This window comes from Hemiscyllium ocellatum, chromosome 38, assembly GCF_020745735.1.
Source record: "Hemiscyllium ocellatum isolate sHemOce1 chromosome 38, sHemOce1.pat.X.cur, whole genome shotgun sequence".
Taxonomy (NCBI): Eukaryota; Metazoa; Chordata; class Chondrichthyes; order Orectolobiformes; family Hemiscylliidae; genus Hemiscyllium; species Hemiscyllium ocellatum.
This window is the reverse complement of record NC_083438.1, coordinates 29,616,755-29,642,744: the sequence shown is the minus strand read 5'-3', so window position 1 is coordinate 29,642,744 and position 25,990 is coordinate 29,616,755. Positions and strand designations below refer to the sequence as shown.

General features: G+C 44.6%; 1 long non-coding RNA gene across 2 annotated transcripts in view; it reads right to left on the bottom strand.

The window, feature by feature from the left end:
• Nucleotides 1-1,195: 1,195 nt before the first annotated feature.
• LOC132833964 (uncharacterized) overlaps nt 1,196-25,990 on the bottom strand; it is a 35,839-nt gene continuing 11,044 nt past the window's right edge. The window contains exons 2-3 of one of the 2 annotated variants that reach the window (XR_009647127.1): nt 4,491-4,661; nt 1,196-1,942 (exon numbers count right to left, since the gene is read on the bottom strand). This is a non-coding gene — a long non-coding RNA (uncharacterized LOC132833964). The remainder of the gene's footprint in view (nt 1,943-4,490; nt 4,662-25,990) is intronic. The other variant, XR_009647128.1, reaches the window with a different exon arrangement.

The following is a 25,990-nucleotide window of genomic DNA, read 5'->3' as shown; positions in this document are numbered from 1 at the left end:
AGTGCTGTGCTAGAAGGATTGGTGCTGGGTTCACTGCTTTTCATCATTGATATAAATCATTTGGATGTGAACACACTAAGAATAGTTAGTAAGTTTGCAGATGACACCAAAATTGGAGGTGTCGTGGACAGCAACAAAGGTTACCTCTGAGAACGATGGGGTCTTGATCAGATGGACCAATGGGCTGAGGAATAGCAGGTGGAGTTTAATTTAGATAAATTTGAGGTGCTGCATTTTAGGAAGGCAAATCACGGCAGGACTTGTACATTTAATGGTAAGTCCTCGGGTGTGTTGCTGAATAAAGAGACCTTGGAGTGCAGCTTCATAGTTTTTTGAAAGTAGAGTTGCAGCTACATAGGATAGCGAAGATGTTTGGTAAACTTTCCTTTACTGGTCAGAGCATTGCATATAGGAGTTGGGAGGTCATGTTGTGGCTGTACAGGACATTGGTTAGGCCACATTTGGAATATTGCTGGAGGATTTGAGCTACCGAAAGAGGCTGAATAGGCTTGGGCTGTTCTCTTTGGAATGTTGGAGGCTGAGGGGTGATCTTATAGAAGTTTGTAAAATCATATGGTGCATGGATAGGGTAAATAGACAAGGTCTTTTCCCTGGGTTGGAAGAGTCCAGAGCTAGCGGACATAGGTTTAAGATGAGAGGATTAACATTTAAAATGGACCTAAGGTGCAACTTTTTTCGGCAGAGGGTAGTGTGGGTATGGAATGAGCTGCCAGAGGAAGTGGTGGAGGTTGGTAGAATTACAACATTCAAAAGCCATCTGGATGGGCGTATGAATAGAAAGGATTTAGAGTGTGATGGCTGGATTGCTATGCAGACTGATGCCAACAGCACCATTTCAATCCCTGTCCCAACCCTGCTCATTCAGACAGGTCTAACTCCCAGTGTTGACCCACATACTGATGTGGAGTGGGGCTCCTTATTTCTGATTTGCTTTCCCTCTCTCAAATAGAGAGACAACTATGGTCCCTTCAAAGGGCTACAGCTGTTCTTTGATAATGTCAAATGATACGTGGGGTTCTGTTGGTTGAGTGAAAACAAAAATGAAAAGAGCAAATTAAGAAATTATTGTAAACCATTTGAGGTAAGGTGAAGATTTTATCAAAGTATGAACAACTGGATGATATTCGTGATCATTCATGTTTTATTAAGAGATTGGAAGGACAAGTTGAAGCAAGAAAAGCAACGTTCAGACTGACATTAACAGAACGACATTTGCTGTGGAGATTTTGAATTAAACTCTTCAGATACAACAGGGACAGGTGGGACTTGAACTGAGCTGCTTTCCCTGAGTCCATCCATTTCAGTATCTGTGGACATTTCACCGCACAGCTGAGGCACTCGTGCCCACTCCCTGGTATGTCAATGTGAACAGGGTTCACCTGCCCACTATCACAGTGATGTCACCCAGCCCCTGCAGGTCTGCCCATCTCATTATGGCTTTAAGTTGCTACAAGCCGGTTTATAAGGCATAACAGTATTACTGAAGGTTCTGCCATCCAGATCAATACACAGTCGAAGCCAGAATACACCTCAACACCCTTATAGATTGCATTAATACATGAAGAATATAATTGTTACATTAAGACAGTTGCACAGCCAACTAAAAGAGTAAGAAACCAATACAGCTTTGCATTGCTCCTTCCAAGAGTCTAGCTGACCCAACCCAGCAATGGTTACTGGCTGGAACAGACTTGACTCCAACCCTGTCACCTCTTCAATCTCAACTATCAGTCACTGGAATCAGACTCATCGGAAGATTGTTCACTGCTCTCACTTGAGTCTGAGTTTGGAATTGTTGTCGGACTGGGAGTTGTTGTCGGACTGGGAGTTGTTGTCGGACTGGGAGTTGTTGTCGGACTGGGAGTTGTTGTCGGATTTGGAGTTGTCGTTGATGCCGTTCCCATTCCGTAAACATTTGCAGCTGGTGTGTTAGTTGACATCATTGTAGATGAGGCATCAGATAAGCACAGAAAAGGGGAGAAGCAAAGAAAACAATTTTGTTAATAAAACATCTTTGCAATACCAGAGACAAGCTTCCCTGACAGTAGAACTCCATTATCAATTGATGCAGTGGATGTTTTAAGTGACATGTAATTAAATTCTTCAGCACAATATACAGACTAGTTCCAAAGCCTGGACATGTTCTGCAGTGAAATCTGATGAGGACTTTGTTCTGATTTCAATTGTCTCAGATTGCCTCGTGGTCTTTGTTCTCAAAACACCCACACGTTTCTCAGCGAGAGTTGACTCTGAGATTTGCACTGAATCATTCTACGTTGCTGTTTAAGGAATTAATGATTTAGTGTGCTTTCTTGATCCTGGTGCAGGATTAGACTCTGAGATCGTAAAAGGGCAAGGGAAGCAGCAAAATACCATTTCTGATGAGGGAAGATTGTGAGATTTAAAGGGAATTTCCAAAACATGTCTGATAAGGCACTTACATTCCTTCGATGGGTGCCCACATTATTGGGGGAAATATATTACCATAGATTGAGGATTGGCTAATTAGTAGAAGGTAGAGAGTTGGGATAACGGAGAAAAACAGGTAAAAAGGCAATTGACGATGACAGAAAAGATCTATTGAGGGATATAGACAGGTGCAGAGAGTGGACAAAAGCTTGGCAGATGGAATAAAATGTGGGGAAAGGTGAGCTTATGCTCTTTGGTGGGAAGATTAGAGGAGCTGAATACTATGTAAGTGATGAAAGACCACAGAAAACTGCAGAAGAGATGGATTTGAGGGTCCTTGTGGTACGCACAACTCTTGAATTGAATTATTATAAATTGTGTCAGAGATTGGTTCAACCACACATTGAATAATATGTGCAGTTCAGGAAAGCTATTATTTCCAGAAAGGGAGTGCAAAAATTCCATCATTAGACTTTCCAGTCTGCGGACTTCACTTTGGAATGTCAAACCTTTCCATGATACTGATGGACCAAGATTTCTGGGGCAGAATCATCAGATTCTGGAGAAGTGACCAAAGATGTGGAGGTTCTGATGCGTTTGTCACATGGGAATCTCCCAGGAAGTTTCAACTTCCAGTGCTCTCCGACCATCTCCCAGAATGCCTTGGCCTCTGACCAGGGGCTGTTTCCATCCCCTCCATGGTGATGGAGCTGGGAACCATTGCATTTCTGTCAGAAGTATTCAGATGACCACTTGAAATGCTGTAATACAAATGGCTATGGACCAAGTGCTGGGAAATGGGATTACGGTAGAGTAGCTTGATGACCAGCATGGACTCCATGGGCCAAAGGGGTTCTTTGTATTCTATAATACCATATGACAATGACTCTGTAACTATGGCTACCTATGTGGACACAGCTGCCCACTTGCCTCACCCATCCTTTTTCGCACATGGAAACTTGCAGGAGCTAGTCCCCTGAAAGGACATGAGTTCCCCCACTCCAATTAGCTTCGCATCTGCTCTGCCTTCCATGTTTCTACCATCTACCCAGAAGCAATCACAGAATTGCAGGATTGTGACAGTGCAGAAGGATACTATTCAGCCAATCATGCCTGCACAGGTTCTGTTACTAAGTGCCAAATCTCCTGCCATATTCTCCCATATTCCTGCATGCTATTTTCATGAAAATGTACATTAGCATCAAATGAGCATATACCTCCTAAATGGGAGCAGACTGGTGATCTGTCCCATCATTGCAACTCCTCAGAAGAGACCGAAAGAACTCCGCTGAGCATCCTGAGGAATGGCCATTACCATCCTTCCATCAGCAGTGGCCGTGTTTTCAACTGCCTGAAGTCTGGAAATTCCTCCCTCCACCTCCCTGTCTCCTGACTTCGCTTTACTTCATGAAGACGAAGACTATTAAGACTAAGCTTTGGAACATCTGACCCCAAATCTCTTGAGAACATGGAGTTGCCCTTCTCTTTTCGTAATCCTTCAATGAAGCTCTTTGGGAAACTTACGATTTGAGGGAAAGACATTTGGGGTGGCACGGTGACTCAATGGTTAACACTACAGCCTCAAAGCACCAGGGACCCGGTTGTGATTCCAGTCTGCAGTGACTGTCTGTTTGGAGTTTGCATGTTCTCTCCATGTCTGTGTGAAAACCTTTGAGTGCTCCGGTTTCCTCCCACAGACCAAAGATGTGCAGACTTGGTGGATTGACCATGCTAAATTGGCCATAGTAGCTAGGGATGTGCAAACTTTGGGTTACAGGGATATAGGAGTAGGGCTGGGTCAAGATAGGAGGCTCTTTGGAGAGTCAGTATAGAACTCGATGGCTGAATGCCCTCTATCTGCACTGTAAGGGTTCAATGATATATCAGTTTGTTACAATTGATTGGTTAGCAAACTGATTCCAGGACAGGAATGGGTGTTGGTGTCCCTTTCTGATCGTAAATAACTACTTGTTGGACACTTCAGTGTCTTTGGGGTAACTGAGGATTGAGTTCAACGTCAGAGAAATCCCAAAAAGTAAATGAAAAGAGAACAGACTTACCATGAGAAATGCACAAGCAGATAATGGTGAAAGCAAGAGCCAACTTCATTGTCAAGCTTTGATGGGGTCTGTCAGAGACACAGGTCAGTCACTTCTGTCTGTTATTGAGCTGCTGCTGTCTTCCTGATCACAGCTCTCCACTCCTCACTGCAGATACTCACTTGGTGTCTGCTTTATATTGAAACAGAACCGTGACTTGTGATGTTACACACATTTCAAATGACCTCATCATTCCTGTCAAATTACTTGGGAAACAAAATAACACAATTTTCTGGAAAATTCCTCTGTGGTCACAGCCAATGGAATTTGGACAGGACAGGATGCCATTGTATTGGAGGCATTTTCGAGAACGTTCTCCAGATAATTCCAGAGATGAAAGGTTTGTCCTCTGAGGCGATATTGAGCAGTTGAGGCCCAGATTGACTCCAGTTTGAAAGCGCCCGAAGTAATCTAATTAAGGTATAAAACATGCAAAAGGAAACTTATTAAAGTTGATGTGCAGCAGATATTTTCCCTTGAGTCAATCTAGGCTATCAGTTTAAGGGTAAGTGGCAGCAAATGTAAAACAGCGATAAGGAGGATTTATTTCTATCATTTGGGCTGTAATTCTGTGGCATTCAATACCCCAGAGTGCAGTGAATGCTGGGACACTAAATGAATTTAAGGAGGAGATAGACACATGTTTAATTAGTAGCGGGTGAAATGGCTTTGGAGACCAGGCAGGAAAGTGGGGTTGTGGTTGAGATGAGAACAGCCTTGATCGTATTATATGATGGAACAGGCTTGAGGGGCTGAATGGACTGCTCCTACTCCTATGTGTTTGGCCTTATGGACATTGAATGATAGAGAAGAGAAGTGAGATGTGGAACTGGACTGGATGGGGTTTTGAGTGTGGGCTATGAGGATAAGGGCAGGATCTTTCAACCTTGGGTACTTTCCTCTGGTTCATGTATTGACCAATCAGAATCGACTGGCCTGATTCAAATTTAAACAAAAGCTTTACAGTTAACTGCTCTCTGGTGAATCCTCCAGCACATCGCCATGACCAATCAATGTGTTTGTCACGAGCACCCTCTCCACATCTCATCTAAATTGGTGTTCTCTTTGAGACTTGGCTTTCTTGTGATTCTGTCCTGATGAGTACGAGACCAATATCTTTGAAAGCACATTTCTTCCCTCAGTAACGTGTAGCTGAACGATTGATCCGATTTTGCTGCCTCAGTACGGGGACACATATTCTTAATGACCAAGAGTGGGTGGGATTATTGGGGAAGGTGCAGGAATGTAGAGTGATGTTAAAATCAGATCCGCTGTGATCTTCGTGGAAGGCAGAACAAACGTGAAGGGCCATGTGGCCTTCATTTGTTCCTTCTATGGGTGTTCTTCCTAATGTGCGATTCTCTGTCAGGAATGTGTTGATCTGCAAATCAGCTCTTGAATATCTCAGAGCCTGAATGGTAAATTCTCTATTAATTATTTGACACAAACATCCCACTTGGAATTTTTCATTGGCACCCATTCCTAATTTGATGAAGGGCTGTTAAATGTCAACCACATTGTTGTGTGTCTGTAAATGTGAGGTGTTGCATTTTGGTGAGGCCAATCAGTGCAGGACCTATGCTCTTAATGATAGGGCCCTGCCAGTGTTGCTGAAAGAGAGACCTTGGGGTACAAGTTCATAGTTCGTTGAAGGTGGAGACGCAGGTAGACAGAGTGGTGAAGAAGGTATTTAGTACTCTTGTCATATTTGAAATACTACATTCAATTCTGCTCTCCTTGCTTTCAGAAAGATGTTGTTCAACTTTAAATGATGCACACAATATTTACAAGGATGTTGCCAGGGCTGGAGGCTTTGAATGACAGGAAGAGGCTGAACAGGTTGGGGCTGCTTTCTTTGGAGCATCGGAGCTGAGGGGTGACGTTAAAGTTTATAAAACCATGTGGGTCATGGATAGGGTGAAGAGCCAAGATCTGTTTTCCCAGGTTAGGGGAGTCCAAAACTAGATGGCAAAGCTTTAAGATGAGAGGGGCAAGATTTAAAAGGGACCCAAGGGGCAACTTTATCACACTCAGGGTCATGTGTGTGTACAATGAGCTGCCAGATGGGTGTTGTAGGCTGGTGCAATTGCAACATTTAAAAGGCATCTGCATGGGTACATGAATAGAAAGGGATTCGGTCCAAATGCTGACAAATGGGACTACATTAATTTAGGGTATCTGGTCAGCATGGATGAGTTGGACCAAAGGGTCTGTTTCCATGCTGTACAGGTCAATGACTGTCTGAATGGTGATATGGTTCCACATCAGTGTGTTGAGTGGCTTGGACTTGAGCTTGTAGCTATTGTGTGCCTGTCCTTTTTGCTTCTCCTGACCTTCCAGATCATGGGTTTGGGAGGTGTATACTGAGGACACTCACTTTGGTACTGCATTGCATCTTGTCCCAGTGCTATTGCAGACATGTTAGATGGGTTCATGACCATTGCAACATCCTGTGCCTTCAGTCATTCCACGTGGGTTGAATCGAACTGGCTAATGGCTGATTTTCATGATGCTGGGAATCTCATGGGGCAGACCAAGATGGATCACTCACCTGGCACATTCTTCAGCCTCATCTTTTGGACTGATTGGCTAGAATCCCCAATCATTGAGAATGGCGGTGGGTGCTCCCTCCCAATTGCATGTTTAATTATCGACCCCCCCCCCCCCACCACCCCAGTCACAACTAGATGTGGAATGACCATTGTCAGATCACTTCACTCAATCTGGTGTAAGCTGATATTTCCAGTGTTGAGCAAACCTGTGTGGTGACATTACCAGTTGAAGAGTGTGTTGCTGGAAAAGCACAGTCAGTCAGGCAGCATCCGAGGAGCAGGAGAATCAACATTTCTAGCATATGCCCTTCAACAGAAATGAGGCCTCATTCCTGAAATGTCAATTCTCCAGCTCCTTGGATGCTGCCTGACCGGCAATGCTTTTCCAGCACCATACCCTTCGACTCTGGTCTCCAGCATTTGCGGTCTTCCCTTTCTCTTTGTCAAATTTCCAGATTGACTTCGACTTTGTTTTAGATATGTTTGCTGCCCCTTGCTCACCGCTGTCATTTCACAGGTTTGATATTGTCAATAATTGGCCCCTGGGGGCATTGTGCTTTAAAACATGGAGTTGAAATTTTGGACAACCACAACAAACAATTCTAGCAATATGTCACATGCCGAAGAAATGGTGTCAAATATTTCATAAGAGTATATAATGTACGTGTGAATACCAAATTCTCTCCACAGTTTCAGAATGAAGATCAACAAAAACCGAAACAAACACAGAAAGCATTCCAACTTGTCCCTGCTGACCGGATATCCTAACCAGACCTCGTCCCATTTTTCAGCACTTAGCCCATATCCCTTTAAACCCTTCCAATTCATATACCCATCCAGGTGGCTTTTAAATGTTGCAGTTTTCCCAGCCTCCGTCACTTCCTCTGGCAGTTCATTCCATACATGCACCACCCTCTGCGTGAAAATGTTTTCCCTTAAGTCCCTTAGTGGGCAGCACGGTGGCACAATGGTTAGCATTGCTGCCTCATAGTGCCTGAGACCCGGGTTCAATTCCCGACTCAGGCGACTGACTGTGTGGAGTTTGCATGTTCTCCCCGTGTCTGCGTGGGTTTCCTCCCACAGTCCATGATGTGCGGGTCAGGTGAATTGGCCAAGCTAAATTGCCCGTAGTGTTAGGTAAGGGGTAAATGTAGGTGGGTTGCGGGTCGGTGTGGACTTGTTGGGCCGAAGGGCCTGTTTCCACACTGTAAGTAATTTAATCTAATCTAGTCTCTTTTTAATCTTTCATCTGTCACCTTAAACCTATGATCTCTGGTTGAGACAACCCTATCCCTAGGAAATAGATATTGGCAAATCACCCTATCCATGCCACTCTATAAATTTCTATCAAGTCCCTCCTCAGCCTCTGATGCTTCAGGGAAAACATTCCCATCGTATCTAGCCTCTCCCTATGGTCAGACATGAATTTTTTGATACCTATAAGATCCCTAAGTGGCTTGACTGAATGGGTGAGGAAAGGAAGGTTGTGGGAGAATGTAGAAATTGGTGGTCATGGTTTAAAAATAAGTGGGCATTCATTTAAAACAAAGAAGATAAATAATTTTTATTCCCTCAGAGGGTTCTGAGTCTTTGCAATTCTCTTCCTCAAATGGTCGTGGATGCAGTACCTTTAAGTATTTTTCAGTCACAGCCAGCTAGATTCTGACTTACAAAGATAAAATTCATTGATCAGTACAATGTGGAAACAGGCCATTTAAACCAACAAGTCTACATTGATGCGCCGAAGAGTATCTCACCCAGACCCATTTCTCCTAGGATATTGCTTTATATTTACCCTGACTACTGCACCTAATCTACACATCCCCAAACACTATGGGACAATTTAGCATGGCCAATTCGCCTGACTTGCACATCTTTGGTCTGTGGGAAGAAATCAGAGCAGCCGGAAGAAACTCACACAGACAAAAGGAGAACGTGCAAATAATACACAAACAGTCGCCCAAGGCTGGAATCGAACCTGGGTCCCTGGCGCAGTGCTAGCCACTGAGTCAACACGCACCCTTGGTTGGGATGGATTTTTGGGACTATGCAGGGATGTAGAGTTGAGATTAACATCAGACCAGCCCATCGCCTTCATGGAAGGCAAAGCTGGTTTGAAGGGCCGAATGGCCTACACTATTCCTTGTTTGGAACTTCTTCTTAACGTTTGATTCATGCCTGTCAGAAATGTCTTGGTCTGCAAATCATTTCTTGAATATCTCTGAGCATGAATCACAATTCCTGACATATTAATTATATGACACAAGCATCCCATTTGCAATTTTCCATAGGCAATGTCAGTGTTTATCGCCCATCCCTAAAATTCCGTATGGCTGTTAGGGGTTAGCCACATTCTTATGGGTTCGTCGGTATGTCATAGTCATAGAGGTGTACAACACGGAAACAGACCGTTCGTTCCAACTTGTCCATGCTGACCAGACATTCCAACCCAATTTAGACCAACCTGTCAGCACGTGTTCCATAACCCTCCAAACCTTTCCTATTCACATACCCATCCAGAGGCCAGTGAAGAAAGCATTTGCTTGGCTTGTCTTTAGAGGCCAATATATTGGGTTTTGGGGTTAGGAGGTCACGTTGCGGCTGTGCAGCGCATTAGTTAGGCCACTTCTGGAATACCGCATTCAGTTCTGGTCTCCCTGCTTTCAGAAAGATGTAGTTTAACATGAAAGGGTGCAGAAAAGATTTATGAGGATTTTGTCGGGGTTGACAGCTTTGAGCTATAGACACTGAATAAGCTGGTTTACGTTCTCTGGAGCATCGGAGGCTGAGGGGTGAACTGATAGTTTATAAAATCATGAAGGGCATGGATGTGGTGAATAGACAAGATCTTTTTCTCAACTTAGGGAAGTCCAAAACTGGAGGGACCTAAGGGATAGATTTTTCACACCGAGGGTGGTGCTTGTATAGAGTGAGCTGCCAGAGCAAGTGTTAGAGGCCTGAACAATGACAGTATTTAACAGGTATGTGGGTGGGGAGATAAATAGGAAGGGTTGAGAAGGATATGCTCCAAATGCTGGCAAATGGGATGAGATTAAATCAGGATATCTGGTCAGAAATGAAGTGTTGCACCAAAGGATCTGTCTCCATGCTGTACAACTCTGTCTGTAAGAATGGTGATATGGTTCCACGTCAATGTGTTGCTTGTCCTGGAGTTGAGATTCTAGTTTACTTGGTGCCAATTCTTTTCTTTTGCTCCCCCTGACCATCTAGGTGATGGGTTGGGGAGTTGTTTGTGGAGGACTCTTACTTTGGTACTGCATTGCATCTTGTCCCAGTGCTGTTGTAGGCATGTTCGATGGGTTCATGACCATTGTAACATCCTGTGCCTTCAGTCATTCCTTGATGTCACATGGACTGAATTGAATTGCCTATTGGCTGACCTTCATGATGCTGGGAATCTCATGGAGGAGACCGAGATGGATCACCCACTTGGCACTTCTGGCTGAAAGTGTTGCAGATGCTTCAGCCTCATCTTTTGGACCTGATGGGTTGGGATCCTCCAGGCAATGAGGTTGGAGGTGATTGACCTCCCCCAAATAATTATTTAATTGTCCACCACCAGTCACAACTGAATGTGGAACAACTGTGTAGGATTACTTCACCCTGCCTGTTGAGAGTTGATTACCCACTGTTGAGCAACCCTGTGGCGTGACATTAGTAAATTAACTCCTTGTTTTGAGTATGTTTGAAGAGATTTGATAATGCCAACACAGTCAGTTCTTCTGTAATGCAATGGTTACATTAGTCATAGAGATGTACAGCACATCCTCTGAACCTTCACTCTAACCTGTCCATGCTGACCAGATGTCCTAACCTAATCTAATCCCATTTGACAACACTTGGCCCATTACCCGCTCAACTCTATCTATTCATGTACGCATCCAAATGGCTTTTAAGTGTTGCAATTGTACGAGCCTTCACCAATTCCTCCAGTCACTCATTCCATGCGCGCACCACCCACTACATGAAAATGTTGCCCCTTCGGTTCTTTTCACCCTAAACATATGCCCTCTAGTTCTGGACACCCCACCCCAGGGGAAAGACCTTGTCTGTTTATCCTATCCATGTCCCCATGATATTATAAACCTCAAGAAGATCTTCCCTCAGCCTCTAATGCTCCAAGGAAAACAGCCCCAGCCTATTGCTCAAATCATCCAAACCTGGCCATGTAGAACATTACAGTGCAGTACAGGACCTTTGGCCCTCGATGTTGCGCCGACCTGTCATACCAATCTGAAGCCCATCTAACCTACACTATTCAATGTACGTCCATATGCTTGCCCAATGACAACTTAAATGTACTTTAAGTTGGCGAATCTACTACCGAAATGCAAAGAAGTCCCAGTGAGATTTGAACTCATCACCTCTGGTTTACAAGGCCAGTGCTCAACCCGCTGAGCTATCTGGCCGGGCCAACAGCCAGCGTGTCAAGCTTTTCTGAACCCTTTCAAGTTTCACAACATCCTTCTGATAGGAGGGAGACCAGAATTGCACACAATATTTCACAAATGGCCTCATGAATGTCATGCACAGTCGCAACTGACCTCCCAACTCCTACCAAATGCCTTCTTCACTATCCTATCTACGTGCAGCTCCATTTTTGAGGGACTATGAACCTGCACTCCATTCTTGTGCAACTCCACACTATTTAAAAGCTGTGTGTCAGGAACAGCGCTGAAAGTGTTTGTGCCAATCATGCTGCAGCCAACGCACATTTTAAAACGTGACACTGTAGAAAGTGTACTCAATTTTTCGATCGTGTTACACTGAATTTGCGTTGATGAAACACGTGTTACAGCAGAACAACCTGTAATTGGTTCCTGAGGGAATAGTTGTTTTAGAAAAAGTCAATTGAGATTTTGGGCAAAAAGGAAGAAACAATTTCAGGAAATGGTGGTGAGGAATTGATGAGTTTGATGAACCAGCAATGTACATACGTGATGTATGTATTCATATTGATTTCTCTCCACAGTTTCAAGATCAGATCATCAAAAACTGAAACAAACAAAGAAAGCATTGCAGAAGCTCAACAGGTCTAGCAGCATCTGTGGAGAGAGAAACACCATTAACATTGAGTCTAATGTGGCTCGTCTTCAAAACTGACCAATTTGACAGCCTTGTGAAGTTGACAAGGGACTTGGTGTTCCACAGTGTCACTCATATCTGAAGGGAGCTGTGGCATTGGCAAAGGTTTCACTCAAAAACCCGTGGGATCTGTCTTGACAACATCTCCTCTCTGAGGTATTGTGGGGGTTGTTTATTCATGTGATTTATCTGTTACTTGTGTTTGCCCCATGTTAATTTTGAGATGGTAGAACATGTCATACACCAATCCTTCCTTTTGTGTGTTTCTCGAGGAAGTTTTCTGTGTAATAAGTTAATTAAACTTTAATTAAACACACAGACTTCAGTAATCTCAGACATTTTTCTAAGAGACTAATATACTAGCAGGGAGATTTGCTACAGCTGCTCGGGAAAGTTTAAACTAGAAATTTCAGGATGGGGGGGAAGCCATGAAAATAGATTAGATTAGATTCCCTACAGTGTGGAAACACGCACTTCAGTCCAACCAGTCCACACCGACCCTCCAAAGAGTAACCCACCCAGATCCATTTCCCTATGACTAATTTTCCTAACACTGTGAGACAATTTAGCATCGCCAAGTCACCTGACCTGCACATCTTTGGACTGTGGGAGGAAACTGGAGCACCCGGAGGAAACCCACACAGACACAGGGAGAATGTGCAAACTCCACACAGGCATCACCCAAGGCTGGAATTGAACCTGGGACCCTGGTGCTGTGAGGAATATAGCGAGGAAAGAAATTAATCTGAGGCCGGTACAGTTGGGAAAAGGAGCGAGTCAAACAGGGCAAGCAGGAGAAAAAAGCAGAATAAATAGAAATGATAAATTAAACTGCATTTATTTCAATGCAAGAGCCTGAACAGGGAAGGCAGATGAACTCATGGCATGGTTAGGAACATGTAAATGGGATATCATAGTAATTACAGAGACGTGGTTCAAGGATGGACAGGACTGGCAGCTTAATGTCCCAGGATACAAATGGTATGGGAAGAATAGAATGGGGGATGAGAGAGGAGGGGGAGTAGACTTTTTGATAATGGATAGCATTACTGCTGTACTAAGGGAGGACATTCCTGGGAATGCATCCAAGGGCGCTATTTAGGTGGAACTGAGAAATAGGAAAGGGATGATGACATCATTGGGATTGTATTCTCAAATTCCCCAATAGTCAGTGGGAAATTGAGAAGCAAGTTTGTAAGGAGGTCTCAGTTATCTGTAAGAATAATAGGTGCATAGTGTTAAGGGTTTAGATGGACAGGAATTTGTTAAGAGTGTACAATTAAACTTTGTGATTCAGTATCTGGATGTACCCATTGGACAAGTTGCAAAACTTGACCTCCTGTTGGGAAATAAGGCAGGGCAGGTGACTGAGCTGTCAGTGGGGGAGCACTTAGGGGCTAGTGACTGTAAATCTGTATGTTTTAAAATAAGTTAGTGATGGAAAAGGATAGAACACATTTAAATTTAAGTTCTAAATTAGAAGAAGGCCAATTGTGATGGTATGAGGCAAGAACATTAAAAAGTTGAGTGGGGGCAGATTTTCACAGGTAAAGGGACAGCTGGAAAATGGGAAGCCTTCAAAAATGAGAGAATGCGAGAAGGACCGTATATTCCTGTTCAGGTGAAATGCAAGGCTAGTTAGGGTAGGGAATGCTGGATAATGAGAGAAATTGAATTTTTTCTGAAAGAAAAGCAATAAACATGTGTCAGGTATAGACATCAGTGATCGAGTCGATTCTTAAAAGAGTATAAAGGCAGTAGGACTATACTTAATAGGGAAATCAGGAGGGCCAAAACAAGATATGAGATAGCTGTGGGAAATAAGCTGAAAGAGAATCCAAAGGGATTTTAAAAATATATTAAGGACAAAAGGGTAACTAGAGAGAGAATAGGGAGCTTTCAAGATCAGCAAGAGAGCGCAAGTGTGAAACCACAGGAGATGGGGCGATGCTAAATGAGTATTTTGCATCACTGTTTACTGTGAAGTGGGACATGGCAAATATAGAATGTGGGGAAATAAATGGTGACATCTTGAAAAATGTTTATACTACAGAGGAGTTTCTGGATGTCTTAAAACGCCAAAAAGTGTGTAAATCCCCAGGACCTGATTAGGCGTACCCTAGAACTCTTTAGGAAACTAGGCAGGTGATTGCTGGGCCCTTTGCTGAGATATTTGGATCACCAGTAGTTGCAGGTGAGATACCGGAAGACTAGAGGTTGGCTAACGTGGTGCCACTATTTCAGAAAGGTGGTGGAAAGTTCCGCTGCTTTCCCTTATCAATGAGCCTGACATCGATGTTGGGCATGTTGTTGGAGGGATCCCTGAGGGACAGGATTTACGTGCATTTGGAAACTCAAGGACTGATTAAGAATAGTTAACATGGCTTTGTGCATGGGAAATCATGACTCATGAACTTGATTAAGTTTTTTTGAGGAAGTAACAAAGTATTGAGAACGGCAGAGCTGTGGGTGTGATCTACATGGACTTCAGTAAGGCATTCGACAGGTTCCTCATGGGAGACTGGTTAGCAAGGTTTGAACTCATGTAATACAGTGAGAACTGGCCATTTGGATACAGGGTTGACTTGAAGGTGGAAGACAGAGGGTAGTGGTGGAGGGTTGCTTTTTGGACTGGAGGCCTGTGGCCAGTGCTGTGCTAGAAGGACTGGTGTTGGGTCCACTGCTTTTCATCGTTTGTATCAATGATTTGGATGTGAACACAAGAAGAATAGTTAGTAAGTTTGCAGATGACACCAAATTTGGAGGCATCATGGACAGCAAAAAACGTTACCTCAGAATGATGGGATCTTGATCAGATGGACCAATGGGCTGAGGAGAGGCACTGCGATTTTAATTTAGATAAATGTGAGGTGCTGCATTTTGGAAAGGTAACTCAGGCCATATCACCCATGTGACTAAATTTAAAAATTGTTCATGATCAGTGAAGCTATCGGGCTAGAGGGAAAATTTGTGCATCCAACAAACCTGGGTCGTGGCTCATTCCATATCATTTGCAACGCCAACTATTAAAACCATGAAGTTGTCTCATTCATTCCCAATCTTTATATTCATTGTTTGTTAATATTTGCAGCCCAAAATTATGCTATTTAAAAGCAACTTTGTTATTTTCCCACACCATTCCAATCGGACCATGTTGAAACCTTTTAATTATTTCCCTCACAAACTAGGCAATCTCACAAACCTCACATATCCCGCTTCTGGGTTCCCCTGATCTGCTGTTGAGTTTCAATACTGAGCGCGTCACATGACAAGCAAAGTGCTGTATTGGCCACCAGAAAATCATTTCAAATATTGAATCTTATCTATCACTTTAAGCATCAGAGACTCTTGTCATATTATGCACAGGCTCTTTGTGGGGAGTGATTTGATGGTGCATCTAACAGGGGAAAAGCAGCAACTAGCACAGAAGCACCACGCCCTGCTCTTTCAGTTACTGAGGAGCAAGTTCTACTGCATTCTTCAACACACGGACTCACATTTCACATTTTTGTTGGTGATGGTTCAGTTGCTGCTTTGCTCAGTTGATACAACTGATGTGCTCGGGTTTCCAAGCAACCCTTCCAGGGATGTCATGGAAGACCAGCAGCTACTGAAAATTACTCAATGTTATGGTCAAACTGTTGAAGTGATTTTCATTCTGCTTTTGAGCAGAGATCTGGGGTCTCGAAAGCATTTCAATAAATAGATGTTCTGTCAAAATATATGCACACTATTCAATGATTGGGAAGAACATGCCAAAGATATCTGAGCTCAGTGCTTTGTAGCACAGAAATGCTTTGAGACTTTGACTGTCCCAGTCTTTGTGCAATTGGCTGTTTCCAATACAGTGTTGTTCCTCCAATTCCACAACCTGTTTGCTATTGCAGGCTCACATGCTTGATGTTATTAGATACCCTACAGTGTGAATACAGGCCCTTCGGCCCAACAAGTTCACACCAACCCTCCAAAGAGGACCCCACCTAGACCCATCCTCCCATCTTATGTTTAACCCTGACTAATGCACCTAACGCTATTTTTTTTAATTTCCAAAAAAAAATTTTTTAATTTCAAAATATACTTTATTCATAGAAATAAATCTTTGGTACCTGTACAATTTGTCATGTCGTTCATAGGTAGATACATTGCATGTCTTAACATTACAAAGAACAGACTGAATTAATCGAATTTACAGTTATCCTATTTACAGTTCCCTTTATTAACCATCCAGTCTCTTATTATTTAGCTGTGGCTTCAGCAGAACCCACCTAGTGAGGTGGGTGCCCTGTTATACGATAGCAAAGGAACCTTCTTTAATCCCCAGTTTATGGGGTTACCATTGTCCATTTGACCGTCCTGTTTCTGGGGTAGCTGTCTGTATCCCCATGGTGAGCATGAACTGCTGGACCTTTGCTGGGCTGAGGTAGCTATCCAGCTCCTCACTGGGGTCATTTACCTGCTCTGGTGTCATTGAGCCAAGGCAAGGGTCCGCACCGTCCAGTTCTGTGTCTGACAATGGGACTGTCAGAGGATCACAGCTTTCAGTTACCTGTACTTGTGGGGCAGTGGGTACCCCCTGGATCTCACTGGGTGGAGTGTGGACTTCGGGGGGTCCGTTGTTTCCTGGTTGGGAGGAAATGCCCTCCTCTTTATTTCCAAAAAATATGATGTGCCCAATTCACCTGGCCGGCACATCTTTGGGTGATGGGAGGAAACCCACACAGACACAAAGAGAACGTGCAAACTTCACACAGTCAGTCGCCTGAGGCAGGAATCAAATCACGGTCCCTGGCACTGAGAGGCAGCAATGCCAACCACTGTGCCACCTACAATTTATTGTTCATTAAAGATCGCTCCTTGAAGTTGTGGCCCATGGATTAAGCTGAACCGCACTGTATGCAAATATGGAAGAAAGATCTGCTACCCTGCCCAATACAGCATGACCACATAAGAAACACAGAAGCAGGTCTGCCAACACACGCAGAACACACCCACAATGCCCCAGTCTTGGGCAAACAGGCTAACAAAGAAACTAGACAAGGCCAAGCTACTCCCAGACCAGAAAATGCACTTCCCAAACAGCTTTCACAGCAATGTTCCCAGCCCCGATTAGCACTGTGCTCCCAATCCCCGAAGTGCAGGCTCACTTCCCATTGAAACTGATACCACATAAGCCAGCAGGCAGACCGAGAGGCCCAGGAGGACTTTGCCCGCAGGAGGAACACAGTGGACATATCTGAATGCCAGGAGAAGGGACATTTGTACATATTCGCACGGACGGGAATTGCAATGAAGAATCCTGGAGAAGACATTCTCATCCACTCATGGAGATGGCTGGAATCTCCTGTCTCAATTACAAATGAAGTGTTGCAGCTGCATCCTTGATTAATTTCCATTCAGTTTATTCTTCTTTTAATCGATTTACAATTTTCACAAGTATATTGTGACAGCTTTACAATTATCACCTTTGTGTTGTACCCGTATTAAACGGGTACGTTTTGCAGCAGAGAGCGGCGGGAGCTGGGCGGAAGTGAAGTCAGAGCGCAAAGCCGGTCGGGAAGGTACGTGATTGTTATTTGAGTGAAGAATTATTCGAGAGGCTGAGAGGGTGATAGATAGAAGCTATAGGGACATAGTTACACCAGAGAACAGAGGTAGCTGGGTAAAACTAAGAGGTGGGAAGGGGAGGAAGCAGGCAATGCAGGGATCCCCTGTGGTCATTCCCCTCAACAATAAGTATACTGTTTTGGATACTGTCGGGGGGGACAGCCTAGCAGAGTAAGCTGCAGTGACCGGCTCTGATGCTCAGAAGGGAAAGGGGGAGAGGAGGAGGAGTTATAGGAGACTCTATAGTTAGAGGGACAGACAGGCGGTTCTGTGGACGTGGGCGAGACTCTCGGTTGGTTTGTTGCCTCCCGGTTGCCAGGGTCCAAGACGTCTCGGACCGTGTCTTCAGAATCCTTAAGGGGGAGGGTGTGCAGCCAGAAGTCGTGGTGCACATTGGCACCAACGACATAGGTAGGAAGAGGGGTGGGGAGCATTCAGGAGCTCAGGGAGTTAGGATGGAAGCTAAAAGATGCGACGGACAGAGTCGTCATCTCTGGGTTGTTGCCAGTGCCCCATGACAGTGAGGCAAGGAATAGAGAGAGAGAGTGCAGTTGAATACGTGGCTGCAAGGATGGTGTAGGAGGGAGGGCTTCAGGTATTTGGACAATTGGATTGCATTCTGGGGAAAGTGGGACCTGTACAAGCAGGACGGGTTGCACCTGAACCAGAAGGGCACCAATATCCTGGGAGGTAGGTTTGCTAGCACTCTTCGGGAGGGTTTAAACTAATTTGGCAGGGGGATGGGATTCGGACTTGTAGTCCAGCAAGTAAGTGAGCTGTTTTTCAGGATGTCCAAGAATGTAGGGAGGCTGTGGAGAAGGTAGCACTGGCAGGGAATACTTGCGGACACAGAGATGGGTTCAAGTGTGTATACTTCAACGCAAGGAGTATCAGAAATAAGGTGGGTAAACGTAAGTCGTGGATCGGTACTTGGGACTACAATGTTGTGGCCATCACGGAAACGTGGATAGAAGAGGGATAGGAATGGTTGTTGGAGGTTCCTGGTTACAGAGGTTTCAGTACGATTAGGGAGGGTGGTAAAAAAGGAGGGGGGGTGGCGTTGCTAATTAGAAATGGTATAATGGCTGCAGAAAGGCAGTTCGAGAGGGATCTGCCTTTGGAGGTAGTATGGGCTGAAATCAGAAGTAGGAAAGGAGCAGTCACCTTGTCGGGTGTTTACTATAGGCCCCCTAATAGCAGCAGAGATGTGGAGAAACAAATTGGGAAACAGATTTTGGAAAGGTGCAGAAGCCACAGGGTAATAGTCATGGGCGATTTCAACTTCCCAAATATTGATTGGAAGCTCTTTAGATCAAGTTGATTGGCCTGGGCGGTGTTGTGCAGTGTGTCCAGGAAGCTTTTCTAACTCAGTATGTAGATTGTCTGACCAGAGGGGAGGCCATATTGGATTTGAACATAGAACATAGAAAAATACAGCGCAGTACAGGCCCTTTGGCCCTCGATGGTGCACCGATCCAAGCCCATCTAACCTACACTAGCCCACTATCCTCCATATGTCTATCCAATGCCCGTTTAAATGCCCATAAAGAGGGAGAGTCCACCACTGCTACTGGCAGGGCATTCCATGAACTCACGACTCGCTGAGTAAAGAATCTACCCCTAACATTTGTCCTATACCTTCCACCCTTAATTTAAAGCTATGCCCCCTCATAATAGCTGACTCCATAGGTGGAAAAAGGTTCTCATGGTCAACCCTATTTAAACCCCTAATCATCTTGGTACCTGGTAATGAACTGGGACAATTGATGGGCTTGTTAGTGGGTGAGCATTTTGGTGATGGTGACCACAATTCTGTGACTTTCACCTTGGTTATGGAGAGAGCTAGGTGCATGCAACAGGGTAGATTTTACAACTGAGGGAAGGGTAAATACGATGCTGTAAGACAGGATCTGAGGAGCATAACTTGGGAGCATAGGCTGTCAGGGAAGGATGTCATTGAAATGTGGAACTTTTTCAAGGAACAGATACAACGTGTCCTTGATATGTATGTACCTGTCAGGCAGGAAAGAGATGGTCGTGTGAGGGAACCTTGGTTGAAGAGGGAGGTTGAATGTCTTGTAAAGAGGAAGAAGGAAGCTTACATAAGGTTGAGGAAACAAGGTTCAGACAGAGCATTGGAGGGATACAGGATAGCCAGGAGGGAGCTGAAGAAAGGGATTAGGAGAGCTAAGAGAGGGCATGAAAAATCTTTGGCGGGTAGGATCAAGGATAACCCCAAGGCCTTTTATGCGTATGTGAGAAACATGAGAATGACAAGAACGAGGGTAGGTCCGATCAAGGACAGTAGTGGGAGACTGTGTATTGAGTCGGAAGAGATAGGAGAGGTCTTGAATGAGTACTTTTCTTCAGTATTTACAAATGAGAGGGACCGTATTGTTGAAGAGGAGAGTATGAAACGGACTGGTAAGCGAGAGGAGATACTTGTTAGGAAGGAAGATGTGTTGGGCATTTTGAAAAACTTGAGGATAGACAAGTCCCCCGGGCCTGACGGGATATATCCTAGGATTATGTGGGAAGCAAGAGAGGAAATTGCAGAGCCGTTGGCAATGATCTTTTGTCTTCACTGTCAACGGGGGTGGTACCAGAAGACTGGAGAGTGGCGAATGTTGTGCCCCTGTTCAAAAAAGGGAATAGGGATAACCCCAGGAATTACAGGCCAGTTAGTCTTACTTCGGTGGTAGGCAAAGTAATGGAAAGGGCACTGAGGGATAGAATTTATGAGTATCTGGAAAGACACTGCTTGATTAGGGACAGCCAGCACGGATTTGTGAGGGTAGGTCTTGCCTTACAAGACTTATTGAATTCTTTGAGGAGGTGACCAAGCACGTGGATGAGGGTAGAGCAGTGGATGTAGCGTACATGGATTTTAGTAAGGCATTTGATAAGGTTCCCCATGGTAGGCTTATGCGGAAAGTGAGGAGGCATGGGATAGTGGGAAATTTGGCCAGTTGGATAGAGAACTGGCTAACCGGTCGAAGTCAGAGAGTGGTGTTAGATGGTAAATATTCAGCCTGGAGCCGTTACAAGTGGAGTTCCGCAGGGATCAGTTCTGGGTCCTCTGCTGTTTGTAATTTTTATTAATGATTTGGAAGAAGGAGTCGAAGGGTGGGTCAGTAAATTTGCAGACGATACGAAGTTTGGTGGAGTTGTGGATATTGAGGAGGGCTGTTGTCGGTTGCAATGGAACTTACATATGATGCAGAGCTGGGCTGAGGAGTGGCAGATGGAGTTCAACCCTGTCAAGTGTGAGGTTGTCCATTTTGGAAGGACAAATAAGAATGCGGAATACAGGGTTAACGATAGGGTTCTTAGTAAGGTGGAGGAGCAGAGGGATCTTGGGGTCTACGTTCATAGCTTTTTGAAAGTTGCCACTCAGGTGGATAGAGCTTGTAAGAAGGCCTATGGTGTATTAGCGTTCATTAGCAGAGGGATTGAATTCAAGAGTCGTGAGGTGATGTTGCAGCTGTACAGGACCTTGGTAAGGCCACATTTGAAGTACTGTGTGCAGTTCTGGTCGCCTCACTTTAGGAAAGATGTGGAAGCTCTGGAGAGGGTGCAGTGGGGATTTACCAGGATGTTGCCTGGAATGGAGAATAGATTGTACGAGGAGAGGTTGAGAGTGCTAGGCCTTTTCTCATTGGAACGGCAAAGGATGAGAGGTGACTTGATAGAGGTTTATAAGATGATCAGGGGAATAGATAGAGTAGACAGTCAGAGACTTTTTCCCCGGGTACAACAGAGTGTTACAAGGGGACATAAATTTAAGGTGAAGGGTGGAAGGTATGGGGGGTTGTCAGGGGTAGGTTCTTTACCCAGAGAGTGGTGGGGGCATGGAATGCGCTGCCTGTGGGAGTGGCAGAGTCAGAATCATTGGTGGCCTTTAAGCGGCAATTGGATAGGTACATGGATAGGTGCTTAAGCTAGGACAAATGTTCGGCACAACATTGTGGGCCGAAGGGTCTGTTCTGTGCTGTATTGTTCTGTGTTCTATGTTCTAAACCTGCTAGCACCTTCCATTCGAGGAAGAGCATTCTGGCCATCTGTACAGAGAATCAATTCTATGCCAGCCTGGTCAATTTCTCTTCCGCGATATCGCTTTGTTTAATAAACCGCTTGTCAATTTCACCGCCATCCACGTGTGTGGTCTCTGATTCATTGGACTGAATTTCTCCAACTGCAAGTTTTAACCAATTCTTAATGCCAACATCAATTCTGAATGCCAATTGTCCTTAGCTGATGGCCCCATTAGTTGTCTGTTTCCACTCCCTCTTTTGGATTTAGGAGTTACTCTTGGACCTTTTTAAATTGTAAAGTGAACGTTCTCCCACAAGGGAATCAAGTGCTCCACATCTCCCCTGTCAAGTCCTCTGAGAATCTTCGATGTTCCAATAAAATTGCTTCTCATTCTTCAATATGTCAACAGGCACAGGCTCACTCTACACAGCTGGCTCCAATAAGACAGTCCCTCCATACCTAGGAACCTTCTCTAGATGGCCTCCAGTGCCAGTGTATCTTTCCTCAGATAAGCAGGCCAAAACTGTTCACAGATTGTCTGACTGATGTCTTGTACTGTTTTGGCTAACCCTCTGTATTTTGATATTCCATTCGGTCACACTGTTAGGTCTATTCTAGGCCCCCAAACAGTCAGTGACAATTGAGGGAGGAGGCATGTCGTCTATTCTCCAAGGTGTAGTAAAACCTTAAAAGTGAAATAATATCAGGGGATATAAACAAACTTAAATATTAGTTGGGATAATCATAGCAGAGAAGGTTTACAAGGATGTCGCCTGGTATGGAAGGAGCTAGCTATGGAGAAAGGGCAAGTAGGTTAGGATTACTTTCTTTAGAAAAAAGGAGACTGAGAGGGGACCTGATTGTGGTCTACACAATTGTGAAGGGTGTAGACAGAGTAGAGATAAGCGTATTTACCAATGGGAGGGATTCAATAACGAGAGGTCACACGTTCAAGGTGAGCGAAGAAAAGTTTAAGGGGGATACAGGCAGGAAGCACTTTTCACAGAGGGTGGTAGGTGCCTGGAATGCATTGCCAGCGGAGGGAGCAGAGGCAAGCATGGCAAATTCATTTAAGGTGCATATAGACAGATGCAAAAGTAGATGGGGAGCAAAGGGATACAGATCCTTAGAAATTGGGTGACAGGTTCAGACAGCGGATTTGGATTGGCACAAGCTTGGAGGGCTGAAGGTCCTGTGCCTGGGCTGTAAATCTTCTTTCTTTCGTCATAAAGGTTAAAGGGGGCAGACTACTTGGAGAGTGTTTTAATTTGTCATAAAGACAGTGATACAAGGAACAGTGCAGTGCTCTGCTTATCTCTGGGGAACGAAGTTGAACAAATGATCGAGGGAATGGGAGGGGGCATTTTAGTGACAGAAAACACTGTACAATTTAAGTTTGTTATGATAAAGAAGATAGATGGTCTTCAAAAAAGATTGTGGATTGAGGGAAGACAGGTTTTGTTCAAATAAAGCCTGTCCTGGACAAACTTGGTGGAAAAAGGCCCAACATGTTCCCTTCGGAGAAAATAGTGAAGGAGAAAATTAATCTCTAGTCAGAGTGGCAAGGTTTGGTCAGAGGTAATCAACATGGGGAGGTCATGCCTAACCAATCTGACAGACTTTCCCAAGGAGGTGACTCTGTGTTTGGATGAGGGTGCGGCAGTTAACGTGGATTATATGGATTTCAGCAAGGCCTTTGAGAAGGCCCCACAGGAGAGACCAAGAAAGAAGTGAAAAACCCATGGGATCCAGGGAAAGTTGGCAAGTTAGATGCAATGTTGGCTTGGTGATTGAAGACAGAGCTTGGTGGTAGAGGCTGTTTGTGTGACTGGAGCTCAGTGTGCAGTGATGTATCACAGGGATCGGTGCTGGATCCCTTCTTGTCTGTGGTCTTCATAAATAATGTAGTTAAGTATTTTGGGGCTTGATAAATAAGTTGGCTGATTACTGGGTAATGGACAGTGAAGTGCTAAGTTACAAGAGGATAATAGCGGATTGATCAGCTGGGCAGATTCAGTAGCAGATGGAGTTTCATTCCATTAAGTGTGAGGTGATGCACTTTGGAAGAAGGAACAAGACAAGGGAGTACTCAAGGAATGGAAAGCCACTCGGAAGCTCAGAGAAATGGAGGGATCATGAGGCACTTATCCACATTTCACTGAAGTTATCAGATAGATTCATAGGATACTTCAGAAAACATATGGACTGCTTGTCTTTCTCAGCCATGGCTAAGATTTTAAGATCAGGGAAGTTATGTCGGAACTGCACAGAACTTTGACTAAACCACAGATAGAGTACTGCGTGCACACTATAAGAATCTTAGAATCCCTACAGTGTGGAATCAGACCATTTGGCCCACTAAGTCGAAACCAGCCCTCCAAACAGCATCTCCTCAGACCGATCCACCCTCTGAACAGCATCCCAGGTCTCTATGAGCAATTTAGCATGGCCAATCCACCTGACGTGCACACCTTTGAAACCCAGAGCTCCCAGAGGAAACCCACGCAGACACCGGGAGAATGTGCACATGCCACACAGACAGTCACCTGAGGTTAGAATAGAACCGGGTCCCGAGCACTGTAAAGCAGCGGTGCTGACCGCTGAGCCACCATTTGGATGTAGTTGTGATTGCACCAGATGGGATGCAGAGGAGATTGCCCAGGATGTTGACTGGGACGGAGCAGTTCAGCAATGAAGAGAGACTGGCTACGTTTGGATTATTTTCTTGGAGTAGGAAGGATTGAGGGAGGACCTAATAAAGGTGTATAAGAGTGTGAGGGGCACGGACAGTCTGGATACGAAGCAACAGTTCCCCTTAATCACAGGGTCAATAACAGGGTTGTCTCATTTTAAGGTAAAAGTCAGGAGGGTTCGAGGGAATTTCAGGGGCACTATCTCCCAGATGGTGGTGGGGATCTGAAGTATATCACCTGAAAGGATAATTGACCTGATATCCTTTAAAAAGTACTTGGAGGAGCAGTTGAAATGTCAAGGCAATGTGCCTAATGCAGGGAAGAGGGGCTGGTGTGTTCTACTGGGAAGGCTGATGCCAAGTAGTTATTCAACCCCAACTTCAAATACCAGGAGGCGGAGGGTTAAGGTGCGAGGGGGAAAGTTTAAAGCTGATGTGCGAGGAAAGTTTTATTCCACAGAGGATGGGAGGTGCCTGGAACACATTGCCAGGGGAGATGGGAGAAGGAGATACAGTCACAGAGTTGAAGGGACATTTGGACAGACACGTGAACAGGAAGGGAATAGAGGGATACGGACCATGTGCAGGCAGAGGGAATTAGTTTAGAATGGCATCATGGTCAGCACAGACATGGTGGGCTGAAGGGCCTGTGCTTGTGCTATACTGTCCTTCAACCTCAATGTTCCCCACTATTATTTCCCCAGCCTCATTCTCGAGGGCTTTGTAACTGTTTCAATGGCCATGAATGTGCAGAGAGAGGGAGCAGGATCAAAGGGTTAAATGGCCCGTTCCCGTTCCTGCAGTTACACAGAAACAGTGACTCGCATTCAAATACCAAAATATAGAAGTTGTTTCGAAGTAGATTATTCAGTATCGAGAGAGCTCCGTCTGTGTTTGCGTTCACCTCCTACTCACATTTCAGGCATTCTTTCTCCCATTGGGAGCTCTGAAGTGCTGTAAACTGTATTGAATGTTGCACAACTGCAATTAGTTTCATTGCTACCGCCTCAAGGTATGTTCCTTCATTAGCTGCCCAAATCGTAGCTAAAGTTGCAGGATGCAATAATAAGTGTGAGGCTGAGATAAAGAGCATTTCCTGCAAATGTCAGAAATTTGTAGATAGTGAAGCTTTTTTAGAATCATAGTCATAGAGATGTGCAGCAACATGACACCCAAAATCCTGTACTCAATGCTTTAACCAAATGCCTTCTTCCTGCGTGTATACACCTGTGATTCTATTTACAAGGAACTACGAACCTGCACTCAAAGGTTTCATTGTTCAGCAACACTCCCCAGAACCTTACCATTAATTGTATAACTCTTGCTCTGACTCGTTTTTCCAAACTGCAGCAAGGCAGTCTGGCTCTGTATCCTCTGTATCCACTCCCTCTCAATTCTTCATATTCATGGACCCATCCAGTTGCCTCTTAAATGTTGAAATTTTACCACCTACAACACTTCTGTGCATGCAC